The sequence below is a fragment of the Cervus canadensis genome, chromosome 17 (assembly GCF_019320065.1).
Source record: "Cervus canadensis isolate Bull #8, Minnesota chromosome 17, ASM1932006v1, whole genome shotgun sequence".
Taxonomy (NCBI): domain Eukaryota; kingdom Metazoa; phylum Chordata; class Mammalia; order Artiodactyla; family Cervidae; genus Cervus; species Cervus canadensis.
In genome coordinates, this window is record NC_057402.1 from 7,703,757 (window position 1) to 7,729,460 (window position 25,704).

At 45.3% G+C, this 25,704-nt stretch overlaps 1 gene segment (V, D, J or C); it reads right to left on the minus strand.

Moving 5' to 3' along the window:
- LOC122455145 overlaps nt 1–25,704 on the minus strand; it is a 204,149-nt gene that overhangs the window by 102,117 nt on the left and 76,328 nt on the right.

Genomic DNA, 25,704 nt, shown 5'->3' on the forward strand with positions numbered 1-25,704 from the left:
TGAGAGATCCCCGTGTGACCCTGGACGTGACCACCCAGATGTGACCTCCGGGTGTACAGAGCATGTGTTTCCTGCTGAGTGACCCCATGTAACCCTGGACGTGACCACCCCAGGTGTGTGGCCTCCAGGTATACGAACATGTGTTTCCCGCTCTGAGAGACACCCGTGTGACCCTGGATGTGACTCTCCCAGGTGTGACCCCCAGGAGTACAGAACATGTGTTTTCCGCTCCGAACCCCCATCTCTCTGGCAACTATACCAGTGGCGTGGTGCCTCCTGACCCAAGTTCCAGGCTGTCCTCACCACCCTTGGATCCCAGAGCAACCTCGGCCTGTCCTGGCTTTATGAACGGCCTGCGGGTCTCCTTACATGTCACCCCCAGGGTCATGTGGAAGCAACATATGGCATCACATCCATCTGACTCCACAAAACAGAAGGTTCTAAAATCCCTGACGGGGCTCAGGGAGGGCTGGCCACCCCCTTCAGCGTCTACCCCTGTGGCTGCAGTGGGCCGTCTTCCTGAGCTGACGCCTGCTTTGGTCTGCTCAGGAGATCCCACCAGGCCGCCTGTGGTTCCTTCTGGAATCAGCTGCAGGCCAGACCCCAGCATCTCCCCGGGGCAGGGTGCGGTGGGTTCTGGACTCCTCCCTGCCTCCCCCGCCTGCCCACTGCCCCACTCAGGCGGTCTCTGACCCCCTCCTCCCGGACTGCGGGCGGGTCAGCTTGTTGGAAGCACCAGCTGGAGGGAAATGGCGGGGGAGGCGGAAGCTGCTGCCTCCCTATCTTGGTTCAGGGCCCAGGGCCGCCTCCTCCCACAGACTGCTAGTGGCCTTCAGGTCTGGGGAGGGGCTTGCTGTTTGGTGGGAAGAGCCCCACCTACATGGGGTTCCCTGGCTGGGCCCTGTGACTCGGCAGGACAGATCAACTGGGAGAACAGCCAGAAGGTTATGTGCATGCACGCACGCATGCACACACACAGACTCACACATGCCCACACACATGCATGTGAGCACATGTGCACACACACGGGCACACACACATGCAAAGACATGCACACGTAAGCACACACACACACACACATGCAGACACACACACACGGCACTCATGTTGAGTACTGCAGCGTGGTAGCACTGGGCTTCCACAGACCTCGACAAAGGACCTGAGTTCTAGACAAGTGATAGGACAGAGGAAGGGGACTTTGACCTCCTGGAGCAGGGCACTCAGGGAGGCAGGTGTGGGACACAGGAGCCAGGCTTGCCCTGCACGCGTGTGGGACACAGGAGCCAGGCTTGCCCTGCACACGTGTGGGACACAGGAGCCAGGCTTGCCCTGCACGCATGTGGGACACAGGAGCCAGGCTTGCCCTGCACGCGTGTGGGACACAGGAGCCAGGCTTGCCCTGCACGCGTGTGGGACACAGGAGCCAGGCTTGCCCTGCACACCATCCAGTGGCCTCTGGCTGACAAAGCCCTGCTGTGCTCTGAGGAATTGCCCTGCCCGTCCTGGTAGAAGATGGGCAGTGGAGAGCTTTCCTATGTTTGCTTTTTTAATTGCTTGCAGCTCAAAAATAATTTTTACCTCAAAGGGGCCTGAGCACGAGCACCAAGCAAACATGATGATCATGATGATCATGAGCACAGAGTTGCCGTCTCCTGGAGCCCAGGGCCGAGGTGTTCACCCCCGTGACACCTCCATGCTGCCGCCCCATCCACGAATCAGAGGACTGTGCACAACTGATCAACCCCCTGCAACGCCTCCCCTGTGCTGATGAAACGGGGAGTTCAGGGCATCTTAGGGCATGAGTCACCTCTTCCCCCCGCATGGCCCCGAAATAAACCTCTCTCTGCTCCAAACTCCGATGTTTTAGTTTGGTTGGCCTCGCTGAGCATCGGGCGCTGTGTGTGAACGCTTGGACTGCAGACCCCGGGAAGCCAGTGGGGACGGTTCTGCTCCGAGGGCTGTCTGCTTTAGCTTCCTGAGAGAGGGTGTCTGGAGTGAACTTTTTGGAGATCTTGCATGTCCCAGAGTGACTTAATTCCACCCTTACATCTTCTTATCAGTTTGCATGCAGAATTCTCTCAGAAATAATATTTCTCTGGATGATTCAAGCCATCTGATTGCACAGCCCCTTCAGCGGCAGGACATTCTACAGTCAGCTAAGGCACTCGGGTGAGGGGAGACCTCTCCCCGCCCAGGTCTACTTCCAAGTGCTGGACTGGAGCTAAGGTGGTTTAATGCGGCTGCATGCTATGCTAAGTCCCTGCAGCTGTGTCCAACTCTTTGCGATCCTACAGACTGTGGCCCGCCAGGATCCTCTGTCTATGGGATTCTCCAGACAAGAATACTGGGGCAGGTTGCCATGCCCTCCTCCAGGGGATTTTCTTGACCCAGGGATCAAACCTGCATCTCCTGTGTTTACTACATTGTAGGCAAATTCTTTATTGCTGAGCCACTGGGGAAGCCCAATGCTCAAGAGGTCAGTCTTTTCAGACAGTGCTGAAACATAGTGACTTCCACCCGCACAAAATGTAAACTTACAGTCACAAAATTAACTCATTGACCTACATACAAAACACAAAGCTAAGTTTCGTTTTATATGCTAGAAGTTTCATAGCAAATAACAGAATATCTAGGTGACTGTGGTTTGGGCAATGAATTTTAGACCCAACACCAAATGCACACTTGGTGAAAAACAAAAATTCATTAGTTGAACTTGACTGAATTGAAACTTATCTGCCTGTGAAATACACGGTCAGGAGAATGAAAAGATGGGCCACAAAGGGGTAGAGACACGCAAAACACATGGTTAATAAAGGGCTTATTTCCAAAATGGGCAGAGCATGGTTAAAATTCAACAGCAGAGAGATGAACACCCCGACTTATAAATGAGCAAAAGATCTGTGCAGATCTCTCCCCAAAGAAGACACCTAAGTGTGTGACAGGATGCTCCACCTCACCTGTCATCAGAGACTCGGTTTAAACCACAGTGACACACCGCTTCATGACTTCAGAATCAAAGAGCAAGAACCTGACACTTCCAAGCGCTGGTGAGGACGCAGAACAATAGGAACTCTCATCCACTCTTGGAGGGAATGCAAAGCAGTGCAGCCAGTTTGGAAGATAGTCTGGCAATTTCTTAACAATCTCAATATGACCTCACCATACTACTCAGCAATCGCACTCCTGTATATTTATCCAAATGAGCTGAAACTCATGTCCTCCTCAGAACCTGCACACAGATATTTAGAGGTGATAAATGTTTATGGATACTTTATTCATATTTGCCCAAACTTGGAAGCAATCAGGATATTCCTTAGTAGGTGAGTGAATTAATCAATTGTAGTACATCAAGATACTGGAAAAGTATTGTGCAATGAAAGAAACAAGCTGCTTTTGGTGAACTGATCCTTACATCATTGTACATGCTGTTAATAGTTTTTTTTCCTGTCTTGTAGTTACTTTCTTCTTTTTTTTTTTCTTGTTATCTTAGCTTCACTGAATTTTTTTTGGCCGCATGGAGCAGCATATAGGATTAGTTCCCTGACCAGGGATTGAACCTGCACCCCCTACACTGGAAGCACAGAGTCTTAGTCACTTGACCACTAGGGAAGTCCCCATGTTTATTGATTTTTGTAGTGACATTCTTTGATTCCTTTGTTTCAATGGGTGTAGCTCCAGTTATGCAAAATGAGTTAAATTCTAGGATCCGCCATATGACACAGTGCCTGCAGTTAATAACACTGTACTGGGTACCTCAACATTTGTTAGAGAGACAATCCCATATTAACTGTGCATCACACACACACATCCCCACACACATGTCTCCTAAACAATAAGCCCAAAGGCAGACTTTCAGAGGTGGTGGATGTGTCTGTACTTTGACTGCAGTGATGGCTTCACAGGTGTGTGCATATGTCCAAAGTCATGTATACATTAAATATATGCAGGTATTTTATATATCAATTATATATAGGTGAAGCTATCACAAAAGAAGTTAATAAAAAATAAATAAGCCGTCAAGCCACAAAAACACATGGAGGAATCTTACACACCTATTGCTGGAGAAGGCTACATGCTCTGTGATTCCAACTCAGAAAGACACATCTATAGAGACAGAATAAAGATCAGTGGTTGCCAGGGGCTTGCAGGGGAGGGGTGAGGAATGTGTGAGTGAAGTAGGGGATCATGAAGGCAGTAAGATTGTACTGTGTGATACTGAAGTGGTGACCACAAGAGCAGCAGCTTAAACAGCATATCTGACCAAGGCCGTTCCATGGACAGCAGCCTGCAGGCTTCTGGATGCAAATGGCATTGTGCATTTGTCAAAACTCAAAGAATTCTGCATTTAAGGTAACTACTGTAGCACCATAATGTTAACTATGGACTTTAGTTAAGTGATATATTAATTTTGGCTAATTGTTGTAAAAAATTGTTGTTGTTGTTCAGTAGCTCAGTTGTGTCTGACTTTTTGTGACCCATGGACTGCAGCAAACCAGGTTTCCCTGTCCATCACCATCTTCTGGGGTTTGCTCAAACTCATGTCCATTGATTCAGTAATGCCATTCAATCATCTCATCCTGTCATCCCTTTCTCCTCTGGCCCTCAGTCTTTCCCAGCATCAGAGTCTTTTCCAATAAGTCAACTCTTTGCATAGGGACTTTCCTGGTTTCAGAGGGTAAAACATCTGCCTGCAATGTGGGAGACCTGGGTTCAGTTCCTGGGTTGGGAAGATCCCCTGGAGAAGACAATGGCAACCCACTCCGGTACCCTTGCTGGGAAAATCCCAAGGATGGAGAAGCCTGGTAGGCTGCAATCCATGGGGTCACAAACAGTCGGACATGACTGAATGACTTCACTTTCACTTGCATCAGGTGGCCAAAGCATTGGAGTTTCAGCATCAGTCCTTTTAATGAATATTTGGATTGATTTCCTTTAGGATTGAATGGTTTGATCTCCTTGCAGTCCAAGGAACACTCAAGAATCTTCTCCAGCACCATAGTTCAAAAGCATTTATTTACAACAAACGAAGAACATTGATTCAAGATATTAATAATAGCTGAAACTGTGGGTACATGTAGGGGGAACTGGAGTATATCTCTTGTTCAATGCATCTGTTAAAACTATTTAAAAAGAACAAAGTCTGTTTAAAAACAGCATTATGTTGTTCAGAAAAACAAAAGCAGAACCATGGACAGCAGCTGAAACAGCTGGCTGGACCAAGGGAGCTCCAGGGACCGAAGCCTTGACAGCCTTGGGCACAAACATGGAACAGCCATTGCCTGATGTGCAGAAGCCAGCATCACGGGCAGCAAAGTCGCCTTATGTAAGTAGCTTGCAGATTGCAAAAGCACTCTGGGCAATCATCCCATAGCCTCATGTTTTAGGGCATAAATCATGTCCATTTTTGTAACCTGATGGCCCAAAGTCTTGGAGTCACGTGTGCACAGACCACGAGTGCCCCACAAAGAATGGGTTGATCCCAAGAACGTAGGTGGACTGATAAGATGGTCTCTTATTTTGATATGAAATTTGCATATATATATATTAAATATACATGTGAAGTGAAGTGAAAGTTGCTCAGTCGTGTTTGACTCTTTAAGACCCCATGGAGTCCATGGAATTCTCCAGGCCAGAATACTGGAGTGGGTAGCCTTTCCCTTCTCCAGGGGATCTTCCCAACCCAGGGATCAAGCCCAGGTCTCCTGCATTGTAGGAGGATTCTTTACCAGCTGAGCCACCAGGGAAGCCCAAATATACATATATTTAAATTAAACTCTAGTTAGTTTACAATACTGTACTAGTGTAGGTATAAACAGAGTGACTCGGTATTCTTATAGACTACACTCTATCTAAAGTTACTGTAAAATATTGGCTCTGTTCCCTGTGCTGTACAATATATCCTTGTAGCTTGCTTATTTCTCATCCCCTACTCCTAACATGCCTCTCCTCCACTTCTTTCCTCACTGGTAATCACTAGTGTTTTCTGTGTCTGTGAGTCAGTTTCTTTTTTGTTATATTCATTTATTTGTTTTAACTTTTAGATTACACATGCAAAATGATAACATACAGTATTTGTTTTTCTCCATGACTTATTTCACTTAGCATAATCCATCCATGTTGCTCCCTATGGCAAAATTGCATTCTTTTTTATGACTGAATAACATTCCATTGTGTATATACTACATCTTCTTTATCCATTCCTCTGTTGATGGACACTTAGGTTGCTTCCACATCTTGCCTATTGTAAATAGTGCTGCTATGAACATTGGGCTCCATGTATCTTTTCAAGTTATTGTTTTCATTTTCTTGGACTATTTGTGGCAGGCATGATCTTTTACTTGTGGCATGCGAACTCTAAGTTGTGGCATCAGGGATCTCGTTCCCTGACCTAGGGTCGAACCTGGGCCCTCTGCATCGGGGACTTCCGCCCACCAGGGAAGTCCCTGACAATCTAGTTATGATGCATCTTGGTGTGAAATCTCTTTGGGCTCATCTTGTTTGGGACTCTCTGTGCTTCCTGTATCTCATTGGAGAAGACCCTGATGCTGGGAAAGATTGAGGGCAGGAGGAGAAGGGGACGACAGAGGATGAGGAGGTTGGATGACATCACTGACTTGATGGACATGAACTTGAGCAAGCTCCAGGAGACAGTGAAGGATAGAGGAGCCTGACATGCTGCAGTCCATGAAAGAGTCAGACACGACTGAGCAAGAGAAAAGCATTACATTGACCAATTTTTGTTTGTTAAAAACGTCCTTAAGTGAGTGTTAGTTGTGCCTGACTCTTTGTGACCCCATGGACTGAAGCCCACCAGGCTCCTCTGTCCATGAGATTTTCCAGGCAAGGATACTGGAGTGGGTTGCCATTTCCTTCTCCAGGGGATCTTCCTGACCCAGGGATTGAACACAGGTCTCCTGCACTGCAGGCAGATTCTTTACCAACTAAGCTACAAGGGAAACCTTAAAATGTCCTTGAACTCTGAGAGTTAAATCCCACTTGGTCATGGTGTACAATTCTTTTAATATGCTAATGAATACCATTTGTTTGTATTTAGTTGAGGATTTTTGCAATGATGTTCATAAGGGATATTCGTCTATAGTTTTCTTGTATGTGTTTGTCTGGCTTTAGTATCAGGGTTATGCTGCCTCATAGAATGACTGAGGAAGGGCTCCCTCCTCTTCAATACTTTGGAAAAGTTTGAGGGTCGGTGTTAGTTCTTCTTTAAACGTTTGGTAGAGTTCACCAGTGAAACCATTATATCCAGTGGAATTTTATTTGTCAGGCTATTTTTGATTACTGATTCAGTTTTCTTACTAGTTATAGATCTACTCTATTTCTTCATAATGTAGTTTTGGTAGGTTTTGTGTTTCTAGGAATTTCTCCATTTCATCTAGGTTATCCCACTTGTTGGTGAATTGTTGTTCATAGTAATCTCTTGTAATCCTGTTTATTTCTGTAAAATCAGTAGCAATGTCCCCATTTTCATTCAGATTTTAGGAATTTGCATCTTCTCTCTTATCTTAGTCTGTGTGGCTAAAGGTTTGTTGTATTTGTTGATCTTTTCAAAGAAAAAACTTCTGGTTTCATGAATTTTCTGTATTGAATTTCTACTTTTATCTATCTCTCTCTCTCTCTATCATCTTTATCTATCTCTCTCTCTCTCTATCATCTATCTATCAAGTATAGTTGATTTAAAATACTGTATTAGTTTTAGGAGTTCTTACTATTTTCTTATTCATTTTTCTTTGCTCTAGTTTTTATTATCTCCTTCCTTTTCTAACTTAGGGATTATATTCTTCTTCTCAAGTGTCTTAAGTTGTATAGATAGGTTGCTTTTTTGTTTTTTAATATAAGCATTTATGTCTATAATTTTCGCTCTTAATGCTATTTTTACTACATCCTATATTGTTTGGTACATTTTGTTTTTCAATCATTTTTAAGTGTTTTCTAGTGTTCCTTGTGATTTCTTTTTTTGATCCATTGGTTAAGAGTGTGTTATTTAAGTTCTGCAGGTTTGTGTATCTTTCAGTTTTACTCTTTTTTTTTTGGCTTTTTAAATCAATGAATTTATTTTAATGGTAGAATAATTACTTTACAATATTGTGATGGTTTTTGCCAGACATAAACATGAATTGGCCACAGGTATACATGTGTTCACTGGTATACATATGCAGATGACACCACCCTTATAACAGAAAGTGAAAGAGAACTAAAGAGTCTCTTGATGAAAGTGAAAGAGAAGAGTGAAAAAGTTGGCTTAAAGCTCAACATTCGGAAAACTAAGATCATGGCATCTGGTCCCATCACTTCATGGGAAATAGATGGGGAAACAGTGGAAGCAGTGTCAGACTTTATTTTTTTTGGCTCCAAAATCACTGCAGATGGTGACTGCAGCCATGAAATTAAAAGACGCTTACTCCTTGGAAGCAAAGCTATGACCAACCTAGATAGCATGTTAAAAAGCAGAGACATTATTTTGCCAACAAAGGTCATCTAGTCAAGGTATGGTTTTTCCAGTAGTCATGTACAGACATGACAGTTGGACTGTAAAGAAAGCCGAGCGCCGAAGAATTGATGCTTTTGAACTGTGGTGTTGGAGAAGACTCTTGAGAGTCCCTTGGACTGCAAGGAGATCCAACCAGTCCATCCTAAAGGAGATCAGTCCTGGGTGTTCATTGGAAGGACTGATGCTGAAGCTGAAACTCCAAGGGGACAACAGAGGATGAGATGGTGGGATGGCATCACTGACTCAATGGACATGAGCTTGAGTAAAACTATGGGAGTTGGTGATGGACATGGAGGCCTGGCGTGCTGCAGTCCATGGGGTCACAAAGAGTTGGACATGACTGACAGACTGAACTGAACTGATACATGTTCCTCTTATCCTGAACCCCACTTCCATCTCCCTCCCCACCTTATCCCTTTGGGTTGTCCCAGAGCACTGGCTTTGTGTGCCCTGCTTCATGCATTGAACTTGCTCTGGTCATCTACACGGTAATATACATGTTTCAGTGCTATTCTCTCAAATCATCTCACCCTCACCTTCTCTCGCTGAGTCCAAAAGTCTGTTCTTTACATCTGTGTTTCCTTTGCTGCCCTTCATGTAGGATCATCAGTACTGTCTTTCTAAATTCCATATAAATAAGTTAATATACAGTATTTGTCTTTCTCTTCCTGACTTACTTCACTCTGTATAACTCCAGGTTCATCTACCTCATTAGAACTGACTCAAATGTGTTCCTTTTTATAGCTGAATAATATTCCATTGTGTGTATGTATCACAACTTTCTTATCCATTCATCTGCCAATGGATATCTAAGTTGCTTCCATGTCCTATCTATTGTAATTAATGCTGCTATGAACATTGGGGTACACGTGTCTCTTTTAGTTCTGGTTTCCTTGAGGTGTATGCCCAGCAGTGGGATTGCTGGGTCATATGAAAGTTCTATTTCCAGTTTTTTTTAAGGAATCTCCACACTGTTCTCCAGTTCTACTCCTGTTATAATTTATAACTTCACCCATTTGTGATCAAAGAAGATATTTTGTATTAAATCTGTTTTTAAAAAATCTATTGAGACTTAATTTGTAGCCTAACATATGGTCTATCTTGGAAAATGTCCCTCATGCACTAGAGAAGAGTGTGTATGCTCTTGTTGGGTAGAGTGTTTTGAGGATCTGTTAAACTTGTTAGTCAAGTTGATAAAATCCTCTGTTTCCTTGCTTATCTTCTGGCAATATTGTTCATCATCAAATGTGAAATATTGAAATCTCTAACTAATTTATCCTTTCATTTCTGTCCGTTTTCGTTTCATGTGCTTTGCTTCTGTCACAAACTGTGTTAATGTTTATTTGTTATATATTCCTCCTGTATTGAATATTTTATTACTATACAATGTTCTTCTTCATCTTTTGTAAACTTTCCAAATTTAAAGTTTATTTTATCTAAGTTCAGCTACCTCTGCTCTCTTTTGCATAGAGTATCTTTTTCCATCTTTACGCTTTTAATATATTTGTGTCTTTTGCTTTAAAGTAGTCTCTTATTTAAAAAAAATAGCACATAATTGAAATTATCTATTCTGCAGTTTTATGTCTTTTGATTGGAGAGTTTAATCATTTACATGTAAAGTAATTACCGATAAGGAGAGACTTACTTGTGTCAATTTGCTATTTGTTTTCTGTATGCCTTACAGCTTTTTCTTAGGCTTCATTTCTTTCATTACCATGTTCTTTTGTGTTTAGATTTTTTTGTAGTAAAACATTCAAGTTTCTTTCTCATTTACTTTTGTTAATGTCCTATAGCTATTTTCTTTGTGGCTATAAGGGAGATTACACTTAATATTTTAAGTAATAACAGTCTAGCTTGATTTATACCAGTTTAACCTAAATCAAATCCCTTATAATTATATAATGGAAGTGAAAAACAGATTCAAGGAATTATATCAGATAGATGGGAAGCCTAAAGAACTATGAATGGAGGCTCATAACATTGTATAGGAGGCAGTGATCAAAACCATTCCCAAGAAAAAGAAATGCAAAAAGGAAAAATGATTGTTTGAAGAAGTCTTACATATAGCTTAAAAAAGAAGAGAAGTGAAAGGCAAGGAGAAAGGAAAGGTATACTCATCTGAATGTAATTCAGTCCAGCTGCTAAGTTGTGTCCAACTATCTGCAGCCCCATGGACTGCAACACCCCAAGCATCCCTGTCCATCACCAACTCCCAGAGCTTGCTCAAACTCATGTCCATCGAGTTGGTGATGCCATACAAACATCTCATCCTCTGTCGTCCCCTTCTCCTGCTGCCTTCAATCTTTCCCAGCATCAGGGTCTTTTCCAGTGAGTCAGTTCTTTGCATCAGGTGGCCAAAGGCTGGAGTTTCAGCTTCAGCATCAGTCCTTTCAATGAACTTTCAGGACTGATATTCTTTAGGATGGACTGGTTGGATCTCCTCACAGTCCAAGGGACTCTCAAGAGTCTTCTCCAACACCATAGTTCAAAAGCATCAGTTCTTCGGCACTCAGCTTTCTTTATAGTCCAACTCTCACATTCCTACATGACTATTGGAAAAACCATAGCTTTGACTACATGGACTTTTGTTGGTAAAATAATGTCTCTGCTTTTTATTATGTTGTCTAGGTTGGTCACAGATTTTCATCCGAGGAGCAAGCGTCTTTTAATTTCATGGCTGCAATCACCATCTGCAGTGATTTTGGAGCCCAAGAAAAGAAAGTCTGCCACCGTTTCAGTGTATCCCCATCTATTTGCCATGAATGATGCCATGGTCTTCATTTTTTGAAGGTTGAGGTTTAAGCCAGCTTTTTCACTCTCCTTTTTCACTTTCTTCAAGAGGCTGTTTAGTTCCTCTTCTCTTTCTGCCATTAGGATGGTGTCATCTGCCTATCTGAGGTTATTGATACTTCTCCTGGCAATCTTGATTCCAGCTTGTGCTTCATCCACTCTGGCATTTTGAATGATGTACTCTGCATAAAAGTTAAATAGTCAAGGTGATAATATACAGCTTTGATGTAATCTTTTCCCAGTTTGGAACCAGTCTGTTGTTCCATGTCTGATTATAACTGTTGCTTCCTGACCTACATACAGACTTCTCAGAGGCAGGTAAGGTGGTCTGATATTTCCATCTCTTGAAGAATTTTCTGCAGTTTGTTGTGATCCACACAGTCAAAGGCTTTAGCATAGTCAGTGAGCAGAAGTAGCTGTTCTTCTGGAATTCCCTTGCTTTTTCTGTGATCCAAAGGATGTTGGCAACTTGATCTCTGGTGCCTCTGCCTTTTCTAAATTCAGCTTAAATATCTGGAATTTCCTGGTCCACATACTGTTGAAGCCTATCATGGAGAATTTTGACCATTACTTTGCTAGTGTGTGAGATGAGTGAAATTGTGCAGCAGTTTGAATATTCTTTGGCATTGCCTTTCTGTGGGATTGGAATGAAAACTGACCTTTTCTAGTCCTGTGGCCACTGCTGAGTCTTCCAAATTTTCTGGCATATTGAGCACAGCACTTTCACAGCAATATCTTTTAGGATTTGATCTAGTTCAGCTGGAATTCCATCACCTCCAATAGCTTCATTCGTGTGATCCTTCCTAAGGCTCACTAGACTTCACACTCTGGGATGTTTGGCTCTAAGAGAGTGATCCCACCATTGTGGTTGTCTGGGTCATTAAGATCTTTTTTGCATAGTTCTTCTGTGTATTCTTGCCACCTCTTCTTAATATCTTCTGCTTCTGTTAGGTCCGTACTGTTTCTATCCTTTATTGTGCCCATCTTTGAATGAAATGTTCCCTTGATATCTCTAATTTTCTTGAAGAGATCTCTAGTCTTTTCCATTCTGTTGTTTTTCTCTATTTCTTTGCATTGATCTCTTAGGAAAGCTTTCTTATCTCTCCTTGCTATTCTTTGCATATTCTTTGTTTTCTTTGCATTGATCACTTAGGAAAACTTTCTTATCCCTCCTTGCTATTCTTTGGAACTCGGCTTTCAGATGGATCTATCTTTTCTTTTCTCCTTTGCCTTTCACTTCTCTTCTTTTCCCAGCTATTTGTAAGGCCTCCTCAGACAACCATTTTGCCTTTTTGCATTTCTTCTTGGGGATGGTTTTGATCACCGCCTCCTATACAATGTTATGAACCTCCATCCATAGTTCTTCACCTACTCTATCAGATCTAATACTTTGACTGTATTCGTCACTCCACTGTATAATCATAAGGGATTTGATTTAGGTCATATCTGAATGGTCTAGTGGTTTTCCCTACTTTCTTCAATTTAAGTCTGAATTTGGCAATAAAGAGTTTGTGATCTGAGCCACAGTCAGCTCCTGGTCTTGTTTCTGCTGACTGTGTAGAGTTTCTCCATCTTTGGTTGCAAAGATTATAATCAATCTGATTTTGGTATTGAACATCTGGCAATGTCCATGTGTAGAGTCGTCTCTTGTGTTGTTGGAAGAGGGTGTTTGCTTTGATCAGTGCGTTCTCTTGGCAAAACTCTGTTAGCCTTTTCCCTGCTTCATTTTACTCCAAGGTCAAATGTGTCTGTTACTCCAGGTATCCCTTGACTATCTACTTTTGCATTCCAGTTTCCTCTGATGAAAAGGACATCTGTTTTGGTGTTAGTTCTAGTAGCTCTTGTATGTCTTCATAGAATCTTTCAACTTCAGCTTCTTCAGCATTAGTGGTTGGGGCATAGACTTGGATTACCGTGATATTGAATGATTTGCCTTGGAAACAAACAGAGATCATTTTGTCATTTTTTTTTTTTTCATTTTGTCATTTTTAAGCTTGCACCCAAGTACTGCATTTCAGATTCTTTTGTTGACTATGAGGGCTACTTCATTTCTTCTAGGTGATTCTTGCCCACCGTAGTAAATGTAATGATCATCTGAATTAAATTCACCCATTCCAGTCTATTTTAGTCCACTAATGCCTAAAATGTCAATGTTCACTCTTGCCATCTCCTGTTTGACCACTTCTAATTTCCCTTGATTCATGGACCTAACATTCCAGTTTCCTATGTGATGTTGTTCTTTACAGCATCAGATTTTACTTCCATCACAGTCACATCCACTACTGGGTGTTGTTTTTGCTTTGGCTCAGTCTCTTCATTCTTTCTGGAGATTTTTTATCTACTCTTCTCCAGTAGCATATTGGGCACCTACTGTCCTGGAGAGTTCATCTTTCAGTACCATATCTTTTTGCCTTTTCATACTGTTCATGGGGTTCTCAAGGCAAGAATACCTAAGTGGTTTGCCATTCCCTTCTCCAGTGGACCATATTTTTTCAGAACTCTCTACCATGACCCCTCTGTCTTAGGTGGCTCTACATGCAAGACTCATAGTTTCATTGAATCAGACAAGGCTATGATCCAAGTGATCAGTTTGTTTAGTTTTCAGTATTTGTGGTTTACATTCTGTCTGTCCTTTGATGGATAAGGCTAAGAGGCTTGTGAAAGCTTCCTCATGGGAAAGACTGGCTGTGGGGATCTGAGTCTTGCTCTGATGGGTGGGGCCATGCTCAGTAATTTGCTCTTGTTCCAATTGGGAGAGGAGTACATCAAGGCTATATATTGTCACCCTACTTATTTAACTTACCTGCAGAGTACATCATATGAAATTCAGGGCTGGATGAAGCACAAGGTAGAATCAAGATTGCTGGGAGAAACATCAATAACCTCAGGTATGTAGATGTCACCACCCTTATGGCAGAAAGAGAAAAGGAACTAAAGAGCCTCTTGATGAACATGAAAGTGGAGAGTGAAAAAGCTGGCTTAAAACTCAATAATCAAAAAACTAAGATCCTGGCATCCAGTCCCATCACTTCATGGCAAATAGATGGGGAAACAGTGGAAACAGTGACAGATTTTGTTTTCTTGGGCTCTAAAATCACTACAGATGGTGACTGCAGCCATGAAATTAAAAGACACTTGCTCCCTGGAAGAAAAGCTATGACCAATCTAGACAGTATATTAAAAAGGAGACATTACTTTGCCTACAAAGGTCCTTCTAGTCAAAGCCATGGTTTTTCCAGTAGTTATGTATGGATGTGAGAGTTGGACTATAAGGAAAGCTGAGCATTGAAGAATTGATGCTTTTGAACTGTGGTGTTGGAGAAGACTCCTGAGAGTCCCTTGGACTGTGAGGAGATCCAACCAGTCCATCCTAAAGAATATCAGTCCTGAAAGTTCACTGGAAGGACTGATGCTAAAGCTGAAGCTCCAATACTTTGGCCACCTGATGTGAAGAGCTGACTCATTTGAAAAGACCCTGATGCTGGGAAGATTGAAGGCCAGAGGAGAAGGGCACGGCAGAGGATGAGATGTTTGTATGGCATCACCAACTCGATGGACATGAGTTTGAGCAAGCTCTGGGAGTTGGTGATGGACAGGGGAGCCTGGAGTGCTGCAGTCCATGGGGTTGCAGAGAGTCAGACATGACTGAGTGACCAAACTGACTGACTGATGCTCAGTAAATCTTTCATCCAGTTTTCTGTTGATGGGTGAGGCTGTTTTCCCTTCCTGTAGTTTGGCGTGAGGCCCAGCAGTGGTAGGGGTAATAGTGATAATGGCGACCTCCTTCAAAAGGTTTTCTGCCAGCACACCCTGTGGCTCCCAGGATAGTTGTGTTCAGTGCCCTTGACCCTGCGGCAGGCCACTGTCAAACCACACCTCTGCCGGAGACTCCTGGACACTTAGAGACAAGTCTGACTCAGGTTCTTGTGGGGTCACTGCCTCTTTCTCCTGGGTCCTGGCACTCACAAGGCTTTGTTTGTGCCCTCCAGGAGTCTGTTTCCCCAGTCCTGTGGATGTTCTATAATCAAATCCCACTGGCCTTCAAATTCTCTGGGGGTTCTCAGTTCCTTTGCTGGATCCTCAGTTTGGGAGATCTGTTGTTGGTTCTGGAACTTTTACAACAGTGCAAGAACTTCTTTGGTATAATTGTTCTCCCGTTTGTGGGTTGTCTGCTCATTGGCTCTATTGTTGCTGTGCCTCCCAGGTCTGCTGCAACCAGAGCTCCTGTCCCGGTGGCAGGCCACTGCTGATCCATGCCTTAGCAGGAGACACTAAAAAACTCAAAGGAACTCTGAAACTTTGAATGCAGAGTTCCAAAGAATAGCAAGGAGAGATAAGAAATCCTTCTTAAGTGAACAATGCAAAGAAACAGAGGAAAACAATAGAATGGGAATGACTAGAAATCTATTCAAGAAAATTAGAGATACCAAGGGAACATATCATGCAGAGATGGTCACAATAAAGAACAGAAATGGTATGGACCTAACAGAAGCAGAAGATATTAAGAAGAAGTGGAAAGAATACACAGAATAACTGTACAAAAGAGGTCCTTATGACCTGGATAATCACAATGATGTGATCACTCTCCTACAGCCAGACATCCTGGAGTGTGAAGGCAAGTGGGCCGTACGAAACATCACTAGGAACAAAGCTAGTGGAGGTGATGGCATTCTAGCTGAACTATTTCAAATCCTAAAAGATGATGCTGTGAAAGTGCTGCACTCAATATGCCAGCAAATTTGGAAAACTCAAGAGTGGCCACAAGACTTTAAAAGTTTGATTTTCATTCCAATCATAAAGAAGGGAAATGTTAAAGAATATTCAAACTACTTCACAATTGCACTCATTTCACATCCTAGCAGGGTAATGCTCAAATACCTTCTAGCTAGTCTTCAACAGTACATGAACTGAGAACTTCCAGATGTACAAGTTGGATTTAGAAAAGGAGAGGAACCAGAGATCAAATTGCCAACATCCATTGGATCATAGAAAAAGCAAGGGAATTCCAGAGAAACATCTACTTCTGCTTCATTGACTATGCTAAAGCCTTTGACTGTGTGGATCACAACAAACTGTGGAAAATTCTTCAAGAGATGGGAATACCAGACCACCTTTCCTGCCTTCTGAGAAGTCTGTATGCAGGTCAGGAAGTAACAGTTATAATCAGACATGGAACAACAGACTGGTTCCAAACTGGGAAAAGATTACATCAAAGCTGTATATTATCACCTTGACTATTTAACTTTTATGCAGAGTACATCATTCAAAATGCCAGAGTGGATGAAGCACAAGCTGGAATCAAGATTGCCAGGAGAAGTATCAATAACCTCAGATAGGCAGATGACACCATCCTAATGGCAGAAAGAGAAGAGGAACTAAACAGCCTCTTGATGAAGTTAAAGAGGAGAGTGAAAAAAGTGGCCCAAAACTCAACATTCCAAAATCTAAGATCATGGCATCCAGTCCCGTCACTTCCTGGCAAATAGACAGGGTAAAAATAGAAATGGTGGCAGACTTTATTTTCTTGGGCTCCAAAATCATTGTAGATGGTGACTGCAGCACTGAAATTAAAAGAAGCTTGCACCTTGGAAGAAAAGCTATGACCAACCTATACAGCATATTAAAAAGCAGAGACATCACCTTGCCAACAAGTTCTGTATATTCAAAGCTATGATTTTTCCATAGTATTCATGTACAGATGTGAGACCATAAAGAAGGCTGAGCAGTTAAGAATTGATGCTTTTGAACAGTGGTGCTAGAGAAGACTCTTAATAGTCCCTTGGACAGCAAGGAGGTCAAACCAGTCAATCTTAAAGGAAATCAGTCCTGAATATTCATTGAAAGGACTGATGCTGAAGTTGAAGCTTCAATACTTTGCCCACCTAATGTGCAGAGCTGACTCATTTGAAAAGTCCCTGATGCTGGGAAAGATTGAGGGCAGGAGGAGAGTGGTTGACAGAGGATGAGATGGTTGGATGGCATCAGTGACTCAGTGGACATGAATTTGAACAATGTTTGGAAGATAGTGCAAGACAGGGAAGAATGGCGTGCTGCAGTCCATGGGGTCAGAAAGAATTGGATACACTGAATGACTGAGCAACAATGAACAACAACAATGATGAATAACAACAACCGTGATAACATGCAAAACTCCTTCCCTTCAGTTGATTGTTGATGTCACAAAATCACATCTTTGTACATTACATATTTCAACACACAATGTAAAAATTCTTTTAAATGTATTAGTCTCTCTTTTTCCTGCCTTATTGAGATATAATTGATATATGATATTGCATTCACTTAGGAACAATTACTCTTTTAAATTATATGATAAAGAGCACATGGAATTATAAGTCAAAGTTGCAATAATATTAATTGTTAGACTAATTAAAATTTACTAGTCCTAAATCATGTATTAAATAGAAAACAGTTTGTGAAGTTACATTCTTCCCTGTAGCCCAAACAGTAAAGAATCAACCTGCAATGAAGGAGACTGGGGTTTGATCCGTGGGTCGGGAAGATCCTCTGGAGAGGAAATGGCAATCCACTCCAGTATTCTTGCCTGGAGAATCCCATGGGCAGAGGAGCCTGGTGGGCTACTGTCTGTGGGATCACGAAGAGTCAGACATGACTGGGCAACTAACACTACTACTACTATTTGGAGTTACAAACTTTGGTTACAAAAATACAAATTTTCACAATTGCCCATGTATTTACCTTTTCCAGGATCTTTATTTCTTCATACAACTTCTAGTTACTGTGTAGTGTTCTTTCACTGCACTCTGCAGGACTCCCTTGGGCATTTTTGCAGACAGGCCAAATGGTCATCAACTCACTCAATTTTTATCAGAGAATGTCTTAACTTCTTACTCACTATTGAAGGACAGTTTTGCTAGATACAGAATTCTTGGTTGTCTGGCTTTTTCTTTGAACACTTCTCATATATTGGCTGATTGCCTTCTGACCTCCAATGTGTTTGATGAGAAATATGTTTACAACCTTATGAGAAGCCCTCAAATGTGATAAGTTGCTTCTGTCTTACTGCTTTCAAGATTCTCTGTTTACCTTTGGTTTTTGAAATTTGATTTTAATGTGCATTGGTATGAGTCTCTGAGGTCCTTTAACTTGGAGCTTATTGAGCTACCTGGATATTTATATCCATGCCTCCCATCAAGTTTCAGAAGTTTTCAGTCCTTTTATTCAGATACTCTCTCTGTCTTCTCCTGGGACTTCCATGGTGTGTGTTCGTCCATTTAGTGTCTCCTGCAGGCCTCTTAGTTTCTGTTTGCTTTTCTTCAATCTTGTTCTTTCTGTTCCTCATACAGAAATTGGCAATTCCGTTATCCTATTGTCTAGCTCAATGATTCTTTTTCCTCAAAGAATCATTGCTCAAATCTGTCTTGAATCTTTCATTTCAGTTATTCTCTACATTTCTTCTTCAGAGTTTCTTTTTGGTTTCTTTTTAGTTTTTCTAGCTCCTTATTGACATTTTCATTTTGTTTAGACATCATTTTCTTGACTTTCTCCACCTATTCATTTAGTTCTTTGAGCATCTTTAAAATGGCCATTTTAAAGACTTTATTTAGTAGATTTACCATCAAATCTTTTTCAGAAACGTTTTCTGTTGATTAATTTTTTTCCCTTTGAGTTGGCCATACTTTCCTGTTTATTGCTTTGCCTTGTAATTTTCTGGTTGAAAGGTTGACAACTGAAAATAATAATGTGGTAACTCTGGAAATCAGGTCCCTTTATTACCATTCCAGGGTTTGAAATTTTTTTGTTAGTGTTTTGAATTATTGTTTTGGTTTTTTTCTTTTTTATTAATGTAGGCTGCCTCTGTGCCAATGACTATCCTGAGGCGTAAATTACCATCCTCTCAGGTGTTTTCTGAGCCTGTGCCATCCCTGGACATGCATGTCCACTTTCTAATTTTCCCTAAATACATAGTTGCCTTTGAATGTCTTAGTCTTTGATGGTTCCCAAAAGGTAAACAGGAAGAATAAAGGTAAGAGTTGGGGAAAAGAGGGCGCCAGCCCCTTAAGCCACCTCAGCCAGGGATGAGAGACTTAAAACAGTGGGGGAAGGTAAAACAACAGAGGCCGCCCTCTTTATAAGCACCTCTATGCTTCCCCAGTGGCTCAGCAGTAAAGAATCTGCCTGCAGTGCAGGAGACACAGGTTTGATCTCTGGGTTGGAAGAGCCCCTGGAGGAGGAAATGGCAACCCACTCCAGTATTCTTGCCTGGGAAATCCCATGCACAGAGATGCTTGATGGGCTACAGCCCATGGGGTTGCAAAGAGTTGGACAGGACTAAGTACACACACACACTGCAATTAGAAGTAGCAACTGCAACATAGATCTCTGATATTTGGAGGACTGCATCCTTTTTGCCCAGTTCCTGCCCCCTTTAAGCTATGTGCAAGTTATTCCAGGAACCCATGTCCAGCTGTCCACCATGTGGCTACAGCTGGGGACTGGTTAGCTTCTGCACTTGACCAAAATTCATCACAGTGTACCACCAAGTCTTCATCTGGAAGTTGAAGACTTCAGTAGACTCAAGAATTCCAAATGGTTATGTTAGACAGATTTCCTTTCCAACTGCCGGCTCTGATGAAGTGTGGCACCTTCAGACCCTCTGCCTGTTTCAGAGGCAAGAGCCCTCCACAGACCTTGTCGTCAACTGCCTTCAGGGTCTTTGGTTGGTGACTTCCCTGACTCTACAGTGGACCTGCAGATCTTTTATCTCCTAGCTTCTCCCACAGTTGTGCAGAGTCTAGTTCTTCACACCCTCTACTCCGTGTTGCTCACAGTGGTCCAGCACTCCTAAAAGAGCCCCATCTGGCCCAACTATACATTGTATGTCTTTCCTGGAATGTCACAAGGGTTCACGCAAAATACGCAACGTTTGAAGTTAATGGTATGCTTTCTTCCAAACTGACTTTCCTAATTTGACTTCCCAGAAGCAATGCTTTAAAGATTCTGTGGATCTACATCCTAAAACTTGGTGTGATCAGACTCCTTAATTTCTGCCAATATCAATTTATTAAGTAATTAATTTTGGTCTTGATTTGACCCGTGAGTCATGTAGGGGTATTTTTTTTTATCCCCTTGTCTGAGACGTCTTCCTCATTTGCAGTGCTGTCAGAGAACTTGGCACCACGGCCCTGATATTTGGCAATTTACCTGTGCCCAGGAGATGTTGAACTTTACAGGCCAGCTCTGTGTTTGGTGGGAGCGGGGCGGCTAGGCAGTGCCAACAGATCCTTCTCTCAGGTCTTGAGCCCAGGCCAGCCGTGTCCTGGCCACCTCACTATAGAGACTGCACTTGGGAGCCCATTGGGACCCCCTCAGCCTCTGACCAGACCCACTGGGAGCAGGGACGGGCTGGCTTTGCCTCGTCACCCGCCCTCTCAGGCTGCTGCCTCACCCCGCCGGCTCCCCTCCACCCCTGCCCCTGCTCCCCGTGACCTCCAGGCAGCCCTTTGTGTCAACTCTGCTGTGCACTAAGGGCCCCAGCCTGGCTCTTCCACCTCTGCCTTCATCCTGAGTCCCAAAGTCCTGGCTCCCACAGCCTCCCACCCAGCGTCCCTTCCTGGGCCTCCGATGGGCAGCTCACACCCACGTCACTGAAAGGAGAATTTTTGACCCTGGCACTCAGCAAACGGCACTGCATTCATGCTGAGGCAGGAGCCCCAGTGGGGGCAGTCCTCTCCCTGTAGACCCTTGGCTCAACCTCCAGGCTCACGCCCGATCTGAGGGCTTCTTTTCCCTCCGCACCCCCGGCCTCCTCCTACATTCCCATCAGGACCTCTGCACAGATCCTGAGGGCGCCTGAACTTTCACCCTCCCTCTTGCACAGCCTGCTTTCCAGTGAAAGGTTGGAAAACCCGCCCCACCCAGACGCCTCCAGGGGCTTCCCTGTCACCTGGGAACAGTCTAAAGCTCAAACGTGCTGGAGTTGCCCTGCGTGGTCAGGCTGCTCTGACCCCTCCTCCGCAGGCTCCTATCTGTTCACGTGGCCCTGCTGGCCTTCCCACAGCGCCTTGTACTTGCAAAGATGTTTCTCCCTCTGACCTTTACCCCTTCTGGTCCTTGTGCCTGGATGTGCCACCCAGATCTGCGCAAAACCTGCCTCTGCTAAGACCTTGCCAGGCACCGGGGTGCCCGAACTTGCCTGGCTGCCATGCCCTTCGTAGGCACTGGTTGATCTCTAATTGTATTATCTGTACCCTGTCAGACAGTGGTGCCACATGTGGTCACACCGTGTGAGTTTTCATCTTAGCATGCAGTGGGCCTACATGAATAGCTGCCATTCGCATGGGTGGTTCATTGTTGAAAGTCAATTTTCTTTGGTTATTTGTGAATTTTAACAATTTCATGTGTTTTACTGGTTATTTGTTGTTTACAACCCACTGGAAATGATCTCCCACCCTCTACCTTCCATTGAAAACTTTTACTTGAAGTTTGTCCCATTTGTTTGGTTTATTTCAATGTTTATTTAATTGGACTGTGTGATGGTTAATTTTATGGATTAACTTGACTAGATCACAGGACCCACATATTTGATCAAACACTAATCGATAGGGCGAAGGTGTTTGAAAAATGTGATTAACATTTAAATCAGTAGATGTTGAATAAAACAGATTGTTCCACATGGGTGGGCCTAATCTAATCAGTTGGTTCCCCAAGGAAGAGGGAATTATACCTTTGGACTCAAACTGTAGCACCACCTTTTCCCTTGGTCTCTGGGCTGCCAGCCTGCCCACTTTCAAGCCTTCTCAGTCACAGGGCCCAGTTGCTTAAAATCTCTCTCCCCTATATCCTTATATCAATGTACACATGTACATTCACCTGTCTATCTCAGATATTTATTCTCTGAAGAGCACTGACTGATACAGACTTTTTCAGGTTACTTACTTCAGCCACTCTGTCTCTCATAGCATTTAACTTTGCTTTCTGTGAGTTTCTCCTTATAGATTAAAATTTTTTCTGTCTGTAGGCAGATCTATCAATGTTATTTTTAAAGTTCCTGGCTGTGGTGTCATTCTGAGAAAACGCCTGTTTGCCTCAGCAGAACATAAATAGTCTCCCATCGTTTCCTTTGGTCTGAGTTTTGATTTGCATCAGTGCTGGTCCTGACCTTGCTTTTGTCCTGACGGTGAGAGCAGGGGTCCCGACTCTTTGTTCTTCCATCTCCTGGCTCTCTTTTGAGGTCTTGTCCCACCACAAGTCATCCAGAATAAACTCAACAACATGGGTCTGGCTGTGGGCCAGGAATAGACGTGGGCCCTGGCTGGAGTGTGCAGGTGTGTTCCTGCCCAGATCTGGGGAGGCCTTGGTCCACAAGCCTTGGGGAGCAGGACTGGCTGAGACCAGTCCCCCCAAACACTAAGGGATGGGTGGGCAGTTGAACCCCATGCAAGTGGCTGGGAAGTGACTCCCACACCCTGGGACCAAGCTTGTCAGGCCTTGATTTAGGTGAGGGAGGGTGGATGGGTGCTGTTTGCTGCCTCGGCTGGAAACGGACATTTGTGGCCTGGGAGGAAGGTGTGCAGGCAGGCAGGCTGCAGAGTGAGGGTGTAACCGCCCCCGCCGAGACCGGGTCCTGGGGCCACGTTGGCGCCTGGAAGGGAAACTGCCTGCTGAGCGGAGGCCCCAGGGCACCTGCCTCCTGCAGATAGGCCTCCGGGCAGATGAAAGGGGAAGTCTGCTGGCAGGCAGCTCATGCGCTTTCCTGTTGAAGAACTGGGTGAACGTGCGGGCCGGCTGTGGTCAGGGGAGCTTGGTGCTAGGAGGGGTGCGGGGAGCTTGTGGGTGACAGCTCACTTCATGCTGTGCTTTGAGGCATTTTAAAGTGTTTGCTGGACATAAAGGAGCTCAGGTCCAGACCCTCTGGCCAAGACTGGCACCCGCAGCCTCAGGGGGTCACGTCTGTGGGCCTTGGAGCCCTCCCGGCCACCCAGGGCCTGCAGGGGGTGCTCCTGGGCTCGAGTCCCCAGGAAGGGGGGCCCGGAGTGTGGGCCTGGGGGCCACGGGGGGCGGTGTGTGGCCACACAGGGGCTCCTGGGGAGCGGCCACCTGGTGCCCACGAGGGAGTCTTCCTTGGAGTCTCTGAGCCCTCAGCCCTCTGCCGGACGTTGCTTCCTCTCTTCATGCAGGCCTCAGCGGCTGCGGGCACTGGAACCACCCGTCCCGCTGTCCAGGCTGGGGCAGGCAGCCCCCAGGGCCCCCAGAGGTGGGACACACGTGGAAAGTGGGCAACAGGCGTGGACAGCTGTGAGCAGGATGGCGTGGCCAGCGTGGGGCTCCAGATGTGAAAATTTAGATTTCATTCTCTTGTTTTATTTATTTTTTTTATTTTGCTGCCTTGGGTCTTCGCTGTGGCCCACGGACTTTCTGTTTGTGCTGTGGGCTCAGTTGCTGCATGGCATATTAGTCCCCTGACTCGGGCTGAGCCCATGTCCCCTTTGAAGCAAGGCCGATTCTTAACTGTGGGGCCACCAGGGAAGACCTGATTCCATTTTTGATGTCACAGGAACACATGGTGGGGTTTGAGCAGGGGTTGCCAGATGAATGTAGGGTTGGAAAGACCCTGCTGGCTGTGGGCTGGGGAGCAGCCTCACCCCAGCTCTGGAGACAACTTCGAGGTGTCCTTTGGGGCCCCCTTGGCAGGTGGTCACTCACTGAGCCGGGAAGAGTGGGCGGGGGGGGCGGTCTGAGGAAGGCCGTCACTGCAGGGATGCTCTGTCTGGTCAGTCAGGGACCCTGTGGCCTGTTCTGTGCTGGGCGCCCCTGGTCTCCAGCTCTCCAGGCAGGCATGCTTGCTGGCGTCTGCTGCACACGGTCTCTGCTCACACGGAGCATCGGGAGACCCTGTGCTTGTGGGGTTAGCTTTCCGGGATAAAGAGACAACCTGCTGGTGTAACGAGCATGTGACCTGAAGAAAGTGCAGGAAGGGCGGGAGCAGAGAGCTCAGTAGGGAAGGGGAAAGGCGAGGGACTTTCTGATTTGGTTGGACATAGTGGGCTGAGGGACGGAGCCTCCAGAGCCTGGGAAGGGGTCTCTTCACAGGGACAGCCAGCGGGGAGATCCTGGCCAGAGAAGGGAGCAGGCAGGGGTGGCGGGACAGGAGGCTGGGGCAGGGAGGGGGTACCACAAGGAACCCCAGGACCTGCAGGCAAATTTCTGATAAAACCTGAGGCCCTTTCTGGCTGTGGACCAGCTGAGGCCTCATCCGAGATCTTGAGACAGTGCCGCTCACTGCTGGAAGGAGAGGGCTGCAGAGGGCATGGAGGGAGTGGGTGGGTGGTCGACTGGAGGAAGCCACCGAGGACCCACAGGCATGGCAGCCACTCTCATCAGGGCAGCGGATCTGCCACGGTGGCAAGTGCGGCTTCCTGGTGGAGGTTACAGGCAGAGGGCAAAGTCTGCGGCTCTCCTGGGATGGGCTGCCACAAGGAAGAGAATCAGTTCCCAGGGTTTGCACCTGAGCCCTGGGAGGACAGAGGGCCTCGAAGGACACGTGGCCTCGCCTGGAGGTTGAGGAGCCTCATCTTGGAGGAATAGCGATCTCGGCCTAGAGCAATAGTGGCTTTGGGTGGGAAGGGCTGGCCTGGAGAGACAGTTGGTGTCTTCGTTTTTGTGGCCGCAGCAAATTATTGCAAACATTTGTTCCTTAAACAGTGTGGAGGCCACAAGTCTGAAACAGTCTCCCTGGGCCTTGGCAAGCATGGTAAAGGCTGCCTGCCCTCCAGAGACCCCGAGGAGGGTCTGCATTGGTCCTTCTGCCTGCCAGAGCTGCAACCCGGCGCATGGCCCCTCCTGCATCCTCAGAGCCGGCAGGGTTGTGTCCTGCGTCTGCCTCACAGGCCTTCTGCTCTGCCAGCCCCCTGCTTCCTCCTATGAGGGTCTGGTGATGGCTCCAGGCCGAGGTGCCAGGCCCCTCTCCTATCTCAGGAGCCCAGCTTAGCCCCTACTCAGAGGCTGCGGGATCAGGACCAGTGTCCTTAGTGCGGGTCAGCCTGCTCTACAGAACTGTGGTGCTGGGTATGTTGGGAGTGAGATGCGTTGCTGACCTCCAGGCCTGACACACGGAGTAAGGTCCACGTCTGGGATGAGAGACGAGCAGGAGTGGTGGACAGGCGCTGCTGGCCACATGCCAGGTGTGGGGGTGGGCTGGGTGGGGGCCAAGAGGAAGACCAGTACCAGGGGGTACCAACCAGTGGCCAGGGGGAACCAACCAGTGAGCAGGGAGATCTAACCAGTGAGCAGGGGAACCAACCAGTGAGCAGGGAGATCTAACCAATGAGCAGGGGGAACCAACCAGTGAGCAGGGGGAACCAGAGCCAACTGGTGAGCAGGGGAACCAAGGGTGTGGCATCCGGAGCTGAGAAGAGGAGTGAGACACT